This window comes from Carcharhinus amblyrhynchos, chromosome 7, assembly GCF_965287045.1.
Source record: "Carcharhinus amblyrhynchos chromosome 7, sCarAmb.v2.hapA, whole genome shotgun sequence".
NCBI classification, from domain to species: Eukaryota; Metazoa; Chordata; class Chondrichthyes; order Carcharhiniformes; family Carcharhinidae; genus Carcharhinus; species Carcharhinus amblyrhynchos.
In genome coordinates, this window is record NC_137330.1 from 60,241,958 (window position 1) to 60,254,685 (window position 12,728).

A 12,728-nucleotide genomic window follows, 5' to 3' on the forward strand; every position below is an offset into this window, starting at 1 on the left:
CTGTGCTTCTGGGATTCCGTAAATGTCTGTCTAAGTTTTGCATGTTTATTGATGTCTTTTCTTTTAATCCACAGGTGATTCGGTCCACCTTGTTGTCCAACAAGGGGCATACACGCGGTGGGTCGTGCGAGGGCTGCTCTTGGATGTTGCTTCGAGAGTTGCCTAGTGCTTCACGTCGTTAGTGTACGCTTAAACTGGACCATCTGACGGGCAACATGACAGCTCAGTGACTATCACTGTTTGCTGTGCAGATACATGGATTTGACTGGTGTCTGCGGGAGTTTGCACATTCTCCCCGTGATTGCGTGGGTTTTCTCCCAGTTCTCCGGTTTCCTCCCACATCTCAAAAACGTGCTCTTAGGCTGATTGGTGCAACAAATTGTTCCTAAATTAGTCTTCCCTCAATCTTCCCCAATAGGTGTAGACAAAGGTCATGGGTAGAGGAGGGCACTCATAATGTTAAAATGGCGGCGCAGGCTCATTGGGCCGAAGGGCCTGTTTCCCGTGCTGTGTCGTTCTTTGTTCTTTGTTCTTTTTAATCCTCCCAAAGCTAGGGTCAATTTAGTATGGTCTGTGGGAGGAAACTGGAGCACCTGGAGGAAATCCCACAAAACGTGCAAACTCTACACAGTGACCTGAACTGGGGATCAAACCCAGTTCCCTGGTGTTGTGAGGCAGCACTGCTAACCACTGTGTCACCGTACTGCCCATCTGCTGCAATTGTTGTTCCAGAACAAGCAGTTGAATTTTGATGTCTCATCTCAGAAGCATTTATAGTGTGGCAGTGTGGTGTGAATAGTCAGGGAATGGGGTATTTTACACTCCGCTAGGAATTGATTGTCTTCATTCTAAATTTGTGGAATGCAACATTATATTTTGGAGCAACTCGGCACGTCTGCCCCATTTCTTCATTTAAAAAAATGCTTGTGTAGTTTTCCAGTTTAAAATCCAACTAGTGAAAAAATCAGAAATTACAATGACATTGTCACCAGGGGTTTGGAAGGAGCCAGTGGTATAAACATTTAGAATGAAGGTGACCTTTACTGTCAGTACATGATCATGTTTTGGGCTCAAATTTTCATTCCAATAGGTATGTGATTGTCTTCCTGTGGAAATGCAGCCACTCAACGCACCGTTCCTTTGCAAGAGTCAGGTATGATGTTCTGTTTCTAAATGTTTATATGCTGTAAGACTTCTGTAACTTTCTTCCTAAACCTCATACAGGATTTTGCTGCCTTTTTTAAGTTGCACTATCTCTTTAGGAGCCTTAAGGATAAAATCAGCAACCTCATCATATTCATCAATTGAAAACAAGTAAATCTTACGTTTAACGCTCAGCACAATGAAATATTCTTCTGCTGTCTTTGTGTTCTTTAATAGCATTGTTATTTAAGATGAATTTCTGTGAAAGAACTGGAATTTGACACCCAATGAGGATGGCTTCCCTTCAATTCACACTCACAAGGCTTCATTAATTCAAAATTAATGGTTAGGTTTTGCATACAGCAATTGGATACATCTGTATATTCTGTGTCTACCTTTGCAGGATCTATTTCGGTGATCCAGCAGCTTGTCTGCACCTGGGTGATGCCTGAAAACTCTCTCAGTGACACGAACAGAAGAGAAATTGTTTTATCATATTTAACCAGAATTCAAATCTCTCCAGTGATCATCACAGTGGGCAAGAACTGATATCAGTGATTTCCCAGAATCAGTCTTTTTTCTCAGAGAAAAGGTAAGAAACCTGGAAAACTGCGTGCGCAGTTCTGGTCTACTTATATGAGGAAGGATGTTTGTGCTTTAGAGAGAGTGCAGCGAAGGTTTACAGGGTTGATTCCTGGGGTGGCGGGACTGGTGTACGAGGCAACATTGAATCAGTTAGAATTATGTTTGCTGGAGGTTAGAAGAATGGTCGGGGGGGTGGGGGGGGAGGCGGGGTGCGGTTGCGATTCTCATAGAAACCCACAAAATTCTAACAGGATTATTCAGGATAGATGCAAAAATGACATTCCTGATGGTGGGGGTTTCCAGAACCAGGATTCATAGCCTATAGGTATGGAATAAACCTTTTAGGACTGAGATGAGGAGAAATATCTTCATCTAGATAGTGGTGAGCCTACAGAAAACTGTTGAGATCAAAGCATTGTATGTTTTCAAGAAGTTAGATATTGCTCTTGGGGCAAAGGGAATCAAAAGGTATGGGAGGAATGCAGGAGCAGACTATTGAGTGTGCTGATCAGCCATGATCATACTGAATGGCGGAGCAGGCTTGAAGAGCCGAATCATCTACTCCTGCTACCATTTTCTATGTTTCTATGAAAAAGTTTCCCTCTTCAAAATGAGAGTGTTGAAAACAAGTTCTTTCCAAAAGAAAGCATAAACTATTGCTCAAATATTTTCACTTTAACATTGTGATATGTGGAAGATTTCCTTTGTGTGTAATGCTAAATGAGATTGTAACTTCTTGGTCTATAGTTTACCATTCCTGTAACACAAAGGTTAAAGCTCTCACCTTCAAAATATTCAGGCTCTTTGTGTCAGCAAATAATAGGTGATTTTGGATGACACATTTAGAGTTCTTCAACTATTCTGATTTACAGTTCTACATTGACTTTCCAATTGCTATAATGACTTAAAAGTAACATCTTAACTTTGGACTCTTATTGATGTGAATCTTAAATTCACTAAAACAATGAATTGGAGTTTGCACCATTTGGAGTACAATTTCCCAAACCACCCCTCCCCCCACCACCACCCCCATCCCGAACATATTCTGGCATTACTAGTAGGTTTAAAACTATTGAAGTGGCCTGTTAATTCATTGGGTACTTTCATAAAGCTTATTATTGAGTCTCTTCAGTATTCTGTGCCCTTGCTCTGTGCCAATACTTAAAATATCACTTTTGGAAGAATGGATTTTTTGCAACTGTAGAAACATAAATGTTTGAATCTCCACTCAAGGTGGAAATAGTCAGAGTCATAGCCCAATACAGCAGATAGTATAACTTCAATCATAGCCCAAAACAGCCAAAAGTATAACTTCAATATTAGTAGTTGCACTTCATGTTGCACAGAGGAGATTTTAACATAAGAACATAAGAAATAGGAGCAGGAGTAGGCCATCTAGCCCCTCGAGCCTGCCCTGCCATTCAATAAGATCATGGCTGATCTGAAGTGGGTCAGTTCCACTTTCCCGCTTTCTCCCCATAACCCTTAATTCCCTTGCCTACCAAAAACCTATCTACCTGTGTCTTAAATACATTTAGCGAGGTAGCCTCCACCACATCAATGGGCAGAGAATTCCAGAGATTCACCACCCTTTGAGTGAAGAAGTTCCTCCTCAACTCTATTCTAAACTGCACCCCCCTTATCTTGAAGCTGTGCCCTCTAGTCCTGCTGTCCTTTCTGAGCAGGAAGAATCTCTCTACCTCTACCCTATCCATCCCCTTCATTATTTTATATGTCTCTATAAGATCCCCCCTCATCCTTCTAAACTCCAACGAGTACAAACCCAGTCTATTCAGCCTCTCTTCATAGTTCAACCCCCTCATCTCCGGTATCAGCCTAGTGAACCTCCTCTGCACTGCCAAAATATCCTTGCGTAGTGTGGCGACCAAAACTGCACATGGTACTCCAGCTGCGGCCTCACCAGTGCCCTGTACAGTTGCAGCAAGACCTCTCTGCTTTTATATTCTATCCCCCTCACTATAAAGGCCAGCATCCCATTTGCCTTCTTGATCACCTGCTGCACCTGCAGGCTGGGTTTTTGCGAGTCATGCACAAGGACCCCCAGGTCCCTCTGCGCTGTAGCATGCTGCAGCTTTTCACCCATTAAATAGTAATCCCTCCTACTATTATTCCTGCCACTTTCCTAAAGCTGTGTCCAGAGAGAGGCAGCAGTAGATGTTCAGGGCAGGCCCACACTGGTACTTATGAATCTGTCACAAATTCTCAGCACAAATATCTTTACCTGGTTTTCATCCCTGTGGACGTTTGAAACCTTGAGATGTCTTATTACATTAAAAGCTGCCATCATCCCAGATTATCATAGGCTGCTCTCCCCTTTAAGAATAATCACACCTCAGGTGAGAGGCAAGGTTGAGAAGGTGGACCTTCATAGGCAAACTCAGTCAGTATGGGAATCGAACCCAAGATGTTGACTTTGCTCCTCATCACAAATTAGCCAGCCAGCCAGCTGAGATAACTTACCATTGTTACATTAAAGGTTCTACAGAAATGTGTGTTCTTGGTAGAAGTTGCTTTATTGAAGAAAATCTAATACAAAACAAATACTGTTTTAAACTTAATTCGATTTGGTTTATTATTGTCACATGTATTAGTATACAGTGAAAAGTATTGTTTCATGCATTCTATACAAAGCATATCGCACATAGAGAAGGAAAGGAGAAAGTGCAGAATGTAGTGTTACAGTCATAACTAGGGTGTAGAGAAAGATGCAAGGTAGTGCATTCAAAAGTCTTTTGGCAGCAGGGAAGAAGCTGTTCTTGAGTTGATTGGCATGTGACCCTCAGACTTTTGTATCTTTTCCCAACGGTAAAAAAGAAGGTGGAAGAGAGAATGTTGGAGGAAGCATCAAAAGATCGAATCCTCAGATAGACCCACTAAATGTTGAATTGCACAGCAGGTCAGTTGGCATCTAAAGAGGAGAAAGAACTGAATATTTTACATGCAACCCATCATCAAAATCATCACATTGTATGTTTATCCAAATCATTAACTGTCTTTACCCATCGATTTGGGGATGCTTGTTACGCTTTTCCAACATTCATGCTTTTTTCTTTTAAATCGGATAAGAAAAGGGACTGTTATTATCAATGGTATGATTTCTGTAATTTATACCAGAAAATGGCTGAGATGGGAATGTTACAAGATTAGGCAATGATGGTCAATAACAAACAGATGTTGGTACTGTGGACGGTGGGGGAGGGATGCTGGAGATCAGGCCGTCTAGGTGGGAGAGGGATCGGGGCTAGGTGCAGGAACGGTCAGACAGAGCCACGATCTGGCCGTGGGGGGGGTTGGAGGGCAGCACTGCGGGTGTCCTAGGTTGTCAGTGATTGAGCTGCCCACAAACGGGGAGGCTGATGGTTTGGGCCCACTGTGTATGCATTGAGGCCTGCTGGTTTCAGGCTCCCAGGCAGGAATAGCCTCCGCTCTGAAATCTAATAATATTCACGCTGGTGGCCTCTGCATTGCACAGAATTTGGAAGGTTCTAGTCTGAACGCCCACTGAAAAAAAAACACTGAATTATTCCAGCTTTCTTGCAAATTTGATACTGTACCTTTTTTTGGGAGAATTGACCCACAGCCCACTAACCCAACAGGTTAACTGTGTCCAGACAGCACCTCACTCTGAAACCAAGTGGCGATGTCACTCAATCAATCTTCTGTGGTTTCATCTCCAATCTCCCCAGTTGACTATTATACCTTAAGCCAACTGATTTCACTGGACTCCAATTTCCATGTGAATATTTCCAAAAAGACATCTTAGAATCTTCTAGTTGTTTTCATTAATGATCCATCTTCAGGTTTTACGGCACTCTTTTCACTATTTCTTTGTCTGAAATAGCCATGTTCTTTCAACTTTTGACATAATCTTTCAAATCCAGCCACCAATAGCTTCACAATTGATTCACCTATTACTTCACAGGCTGTGGAAAGATATCACAGACCTTTGGATTGCTTCAGATATCACTGGCTTTTCACCAGCTATCACCAGGTCTGCATTTTACAGCTATGACTTAAGTTTCAACAAACAGTATCCTTTTCCAATGGCAGTTTCTCTTTGCTCCATTTTACTTCAATCTTCCTGAAAACCTCTTCTTCATTCTCTGGTTTCTTGAACTAATGTTCTTTAGTGTCTGGATTTACTTTCTTATCCATTAATCTATAGTATAAGTTCCCTGCGTTTAGCAGGCTATTGGAACTATCTTTTACATAGAAGCATGGAAGATAGGAGCAGGAGGAGGCCATTTGGCCCTTCAAGCCTGCTCTGCCATTCCTCATGATAATGGCTGATCATCCAACTCAATAACCTAATCCTGTTTTCGCCCCATTACCTTTGACCCCATTTGCCCCAAATGCTATATCTAGCCACCTCTTGAATACATTCAATGTTTTGGCATCAACTACTTCTTGTGCTAAGCACTTCAGTGCTAAGCTCCAACTGCCATGAATTTAGCTAAAACCAAATTCAAAAAAGCCTTTCAACCCTGAAGGTGCCCTTGTTTACTAAGCAACAGTTTTTCTCCAATGTTCTTGTTTACTTTTCACATCATTGTTCATCCTGTCCTCTTGAAGTCATCCTTACAGTTTTCCGAACATACTTTTTCTGTGCCATCAGCAAATTTTGAAAAATGATTCGTATGCTGTGGTTAAAATGAAAACTCTTACAGAAAATGAACAAAAGTGGATACAGCACTAATTTCTGTGGTATCCTAAATCCAAAACCTTTCCAATCTGAGCAGCACTGATTTCCCATAACTCTTTCTTCCTGTCCCTCTGTCAGGAGATGCACAAATAAACATTAAAAAATGAGATGGCAATACAGGACAATTATGCTTAACAATAGAAGTAGCCTGCTATAGGCAGAGCTAGGTAATCCTGCACCAATGTATAAAGTCAAAGCTCTGCAGTCCTGCTCATCAAGTCATGAATGGTGGTGGACAATCAATCAACTAGCTGAAGGAGGGGGCTCCATGGACATGCCTATCCCAACGGAGGGTGGAAGCCAGCCTTTTATTTATATAATTTGTCACTCCTAGAACAAACATTGTTGAAGACATTCTTGGAGGATTTAGCTGCAGAGAGGGGGAAGGAGATTTGCTCGAGTTTTTCCAGTCAGCTTTAACAGTGAATGAAGAAGCAGTCATGAAACAGTGAGGCTCAACTCTGCAGACCTCAGATTTGGATTAATTGGTAGAGTAACACAGGAGACTTGGAGATTAAGCCATCAAAACTCAGGGAGCTCTTGAATTGGTTTACAAGAGAGGGAGTGTCATTGAGAATCCTACAGTGCAGGGGGAGGCAATTTGGCCCAGAGAGTCTGCACCAACCATAATCCCATTCAAGCCCTATCTCCATAACACCATGCATTTACCCGAGCTGGCCCCCCTGACACTAAGGGACAATTAGCACAGCCAATCCACCTAACCCGCACATCTTTGGACTGTGGGAGGAAACCGGAGCGCCTAGAGGAAACCCGTGCAAACATGGGGAGAATGTGCAAACTCCACATAGGCAGTGACCCGAGCTGGGATTCGAACCTGAGTCTCTGGCGCTTGGAGGCAGCAGTGCCACTATGCCGCCCAGATTGGACAAAAGTAGAAATAAAGCTTTGGTGTTACAAGGGTGTGTGAGGGAGGTTGAGGGAAGTATTTTCCAATAGTATGAAAGAATTAGGGTGGATGCAGACCAGAAGCTGTGGATTTTGGGGGTGATAAAGACAGTCATTGATTGAAACCCAAAAAAGAGTGAGTGTTCACATGGTGATCAGATTCATTGGAATTGTTGATTGTGGGAAGCAATATTGATGTACAGGGTGAGGCTGAGTGAAGGAAATGTTTATCCAATATTCAGTCCTGGATGAGCAGAAACTTCCTCCAAATAAATATTGTGAGAATGAAGGCATTGTTTTAAGCCCCTCCTCTGAACTCCATTGCTGGCTGCTGATTCAATCCTCAATCTGACAACTATCTGAGGCTAATTCTGACTGTTCAGAATTTTGGTGTCATGCTAAATGTCCCAGGTGAACCTTTGATCACATATTTGTGCCATCACAAAGACTGCCTATTTCCATTTCCACCTATGAAACATTGTCTGAGTTCGCCCTGCCTCAGTTCATCTTCTGCTGAATCAATCAGACCTATCTTTGTTACTTCTGGACTTGACAATTCCAACACCCTCCTGCCAGGGCTCCCACATTCTACCTTCTGTAAACAGCGGATCACCCAAGACACTGCTGCCTGGGTCCTAACTTACACCAAGTTAACCAAAACCTGTCCCAAAACTTAGAACATGCTGGCTCTATCTGGTTAGAACATACACTGTTTTATGCAAATAAAAGTGTAGCAATTGTGTAATTTATGAATGGACTTTTATTTTGTCCTAGTTTGCATGCCTTTTGTGGCATCTTTTTCCACGAACTTCCCTTTTATTAAATCCTCGTAAAAGATGGATGCATGCCAATTGTCGAGAATTGTTGCTTGTTGACTGTTGTTCTAGTGGCACAACATTTCTGTAGATTGTGGACAGAGATGCCAATTGCTGCTATGTCTGGTATTTCCTAAATGTGACTGACATGAGAGCAGGATTGCATATTATTTTGGAAGTGGCACTGAAAAGAGATAATGTTTCTACAGATGCCCTCTGTGTACTAACCTGAGACTAGATAAATAGCCATTATGAGATTCTGAAAGTCTTATCTCAACATTGTTAAAGACATTCTTGGAGGATTTAGCTGCAGAGAGAGGGAAGGAGATTTGTTCGAGTTTTTCCAGTCAGCTTGAAGAAGCAGCCATGAAACAGTGAGGCTCAAGTCTGCAGACCTCAGATTTGGATTAATTGGTAGAGTAACACAGGAGACTTGGAGATTAAGCCATCAAAACTCAGGGAGCTCTTGAATTGGTTTACAAGAGAGGGAGTGTCATTGAGAATCCTACAGTGCAGGGGGAGGCAATTTGGCCCAGAGAGTCTGCACCAACCATAATCCCATTCAAGCCCTATCTCCATAACACCATGCATTTACCCGAGCTGGCCCCCCTGACACTAAGGGACAATTAGCACAGCCAATCCACCTAACCCGCACATCTTTGGACTGTGGGAGGAAACCGGGGCGCCTAGAGGAAACCCATGCAAACATGGGGAGAATGTGCAAACTCCACATAGGCAGTGACCCGAGCTGGGATTCGAACCTGAGTCTCTGGTGCTTGGAGGCAGCAGGGCCACTATGCCGCCCAGATTGGACAAAAGTAGAAATAAAGCTTTGGTGTTACAAGGGTGTGTGAGGGAGGTTGAGGGAAGTATTTTCCAATAGTATGAAAGAATTAGGGTGGATGCAGACCAGAAGCTGTGGATTTTGGGGGTGATAAAGACAGTCATTGATTGAAACCCAAAAAAGAGTGAGTGTTCACATGGTGATCAGATTCATTGGAATTGTTGATTGTGGGAAGCAATATTGATGTACAGGGTGAGGCTGAGTGAAGGAAATGTTTATCCAATATTCAGTCCTGGATGAGCAGAAACTTCCTCCAAATAAATATTGTGAGAATGAAGGCATTGTTTTAAGCCCCTCCTCTGAACTCCATTGCTGGCTGCTGATTCAATCTCAATCTGACAACTATCTGAGGCTAATTCTGACTGTTCAGAATTTTGGTGTCATACTAAACGTCACAGATGAACCTTTGATCACAGATGAACCTTTGGTGACTGAAGCCATGTTGCAAGTTCCTAATGTTTTAACAGTAATTTGCTGCACAAAAGGTTGCAGTACACACAAGCTTTCTTCCATGGCTGCACCAGATTGTGGTAGTAGACTCCTTTCTGCTCTCAATTTCTTGTGTGTTTAACATGAGGATACATGATTCTCATAATGTTTTCTGCTAGAATTCTGCATTGTGATGTTTGAATTCCCAGGGCAGAATTAGGCCCAAAAAGTCTCTTCCACCATTCAGTGGTGGTTGGTAAGTCTCTCAACCACATTCTCCTGCCTTTTTCCTGTAACCTTTCGTCCTCTTACAAATCAAAAACTGATTTATCTCTGTCTTCAATACACTCAATGACCTGGCCTCCACATCCTTCTATGGCAATGAGATACTGGCGTTGGACTGGGGTAAATGCTTTTTATATGCTCTGTTTGTGATTAGAACTCCCACTGACCTGACAAAGGGGCAAACCCTGAAAGCTAGTGGCATTTACTATCAGATAAACCTGTTGGACGTTAACCTGGTGTTGTGAGACTTCTTGCAATGAATTCCATAGCAGGACAGTATGTTGGGTCACTGTCAAACAGCCTGCATCGAATACCACTTGCTCTTCCTGACTTGTGTATTGAAATTTATTGATCTGATGCCATATGGGAGAAATTCAGAATTGTTCTGTCCATGTTATTGCTGCAAAACAGACAGAATGCCATAAATGCAGCATGCAATAGTCCACTTAAAACATACAGTAGTCTTTTAAATATATTAACCAATGATATAATGCCACTTCAAAGATTCCTTAGGCAAATAGAGAAATTTATCAGTGGTGGGAAGAACAGATGCTGAACATGCTCTGGGCATTTATTTCTATGTTTGCTGCCACTTAAGCTGTGGCCACCTAAGCAGTGGCTACAAACAAATAGGGGTAACTTATTTATAAGAAAACTTAAACATAAAAGTTAACAGGAGCATCATTTTCCTTTAGAATGTTTTGAATTTGGCCAAGTGCCTAAAGTTCCAATTTTCAGGTTTTAAAGGAAAATTTGTTTCATTCAGACGGCAGGATATCAATTTCAATGGTCTTTAAAATCCCTATCAAAGGTGAAAGGAGACATTTTAATTTAAGTACTGGTGTCAAAATGATAATTCTCTTGCAGCATTTAGGAAGCAAAGCTGAAACAGCACAGGAGCACATTTGATTTGATTTGATTTATTATTGTCACATGTACTAACATACAGTGAAAAGTATTGTTTCTTGCACGCTGTACAGACCAAGCATACCGTGTATCGGGAAGGAGAGAGCGTTGTGTTACTGTCATAGTGAGTTAGATCCATTCAAAAGTCTGATAGTAGCAGGGAAGAAACTGTTCTTGACTTGGTTGGTATGTGATGTCAGACTTTTGTATCTTTTTCTGACAGAAGAAGATGGAAGAGAGAATATCTGGAGTGCGCAGTGACCTTAATTATGCTGGCTGCTTTTCCGAAGCAGCAGGAAGTGTAGACAGAGTCAATGGATGGGAGGCTGGTTTGCATGATGGACTGGGCTCCATTCACAACTTTTTGTAGTTTTTTGCAGTCTTGGGCAGAGCAGGAGCCATACCAAGTCGTGATATAACCAGAAAGAATCATTTCTATGGTGCACCAGTAAAAATTGGTGAGAGTTGTAACTGACATGCCAGATTTCCTTAGTCTTCTGAGGAAGTAGAGGCATTGGTGGGCTTTCATAACTATAGTGTCAGCTTGGGAGGACCAGGACAGGTTGTTGGTGATCTGGACACCTAAAAAGTTGAAGCTGTCAACCCTTTCTACTTCATCCACATTGATGTAAACAGGGGCATGTTCTTCACTATGCTTCCTGAATTTGATGACAATCTCCTTTGTTTTGTTGACATTGAGGGAGAGATTATTGTCGTCACAGCTTCTGGGATGGCACAGAAGCACAGTGGTTAGCACTGTTGCCTCACAGCGCCAGGGACCCAGGTTTGATTCCTGGGTTGGGTCACTGTCTGTGTTGAGTCTGCATGTTCTCCTCGTGTCTGTGTGGGTTTCCTTCGGTTGCTCTGATTTACTCCCACACCCCAAAGGTGAGCAATTTATGTGAATTGGCCATTCTACATCATTCCTCAGTGTACATGAACAGATGCTGGAGTGTGGCAACTAGGGGATTTTCACAGTAACTTCAATGCAGTATGAATGTAAGCCTACTTATGACTAATAAGTAAACTTTATCTCATTCTTGTACTCTGTCTTGACATTGTTTGAGATCCAATCCACAATGGTGGTATCATCAGCAAACTTGAAAATCGGTTAAAATCATAGGCTCCAAGAGGTTAACTAACTTGCACTCCCCCCAGCATCACATTCAAGTAAAGTACTTACTTTATTTGTTGCAGGCATTTTTTCTGGGCCAAATTGTCTGAGTGCAGCTTGTGATGGTGCTGACTGCCTCAGGGCAAACCAACTTTCAGAGAGGACTGCTCCTTATTTGTATATGCAAAGTTAGAACTGAAAAGTCTCATTAGCGATAGACAACATGGTCTTGTACGAGGGAGGTTATGCTTCACAAATTTGGTTGAGTTTTTTGAGGACGTGACAAAAATGATTGACGAGGGAAGGGCTGTGTACGTCATCTACGTGGATTTTAGGAAAGCATTTGACAAGGTCCCTCATTGCAGGCTGGTGAAAAACGTTAAATCTCATGGGATCAAAGGTGAACTAGCTAGATGGATACAGAACTGGCTTGGGCATATAAGACAGAGGGTAGCAGTGGAGGGGTCTTTTTCTGATTGGAGATTGGTGACTAGTGGTGTTCCATTGGGCTCTGAGTTGGGACCTCTGCTGTTTGTGATGTATATAAATTACTTGGAAGAAGATGTAGCTGGTCTGATTAGTAAGTTTGTGGATGACACAAAGGTTGCTGGAATTGCAGATAGTGATGAACATTGTCAGAGAATACAGCAGGATATAGATAGACTGGAAAATTGGGTGGAGAAATGGCAGATGGAATTTAATCCAGATAAATGTGAAGTGATGCATTTTGGTGGATCTAATGCAGAGGGGAGCTATACAATAAATGGCAGAACCATCAGGAGTATAGACACACAGAGGGGTCTGGGTGTGCAAGTCCACAGATCCTTAAAGGTGGCAACACAGATGGAAAAGGTGGTGAAGAAGGCATATGGCATGTTTGCCTTTATTGGACGGGGCATAGAGTACAAAAGTTGCCGTATGGTGTTGCAGTATAGAACATTGGTTAGGCCACATTTGGAATACTGTGTCCAGTTCTGG

At 42.3% G+C, this 12,728-nt stretch overlaps 1 protein-coding gene across 3 annotated transcripts in view; it reads left to right on the forward strand.

The window, feature by feature from the left end:
• Positions 1–1,575: 1,575 nt before the first annotated feature.
• The window catches only part of LOC145345469 (adhesion G-protein coupled receptor F2-like), an 82,526-nt gene continuing 71,373 nt past the window's right edge, over positions 1,576–12,728 (forward strand). For 2 of the 3 annotated variants that reach the window (XM_080193288.1, XM_080193291.1), the window contains exon 1: positions 1,576–1,735. The gene's annotated coding sequence lies outside the window, so the exon portion shown is untranslated. Of the gene's footprint in view, positions 1,736–4,571; positions 4,646–12,728 lie in introns of those variants that run through there. The other variant, XM_080193289.1, reaches the window with a different exon arrangement.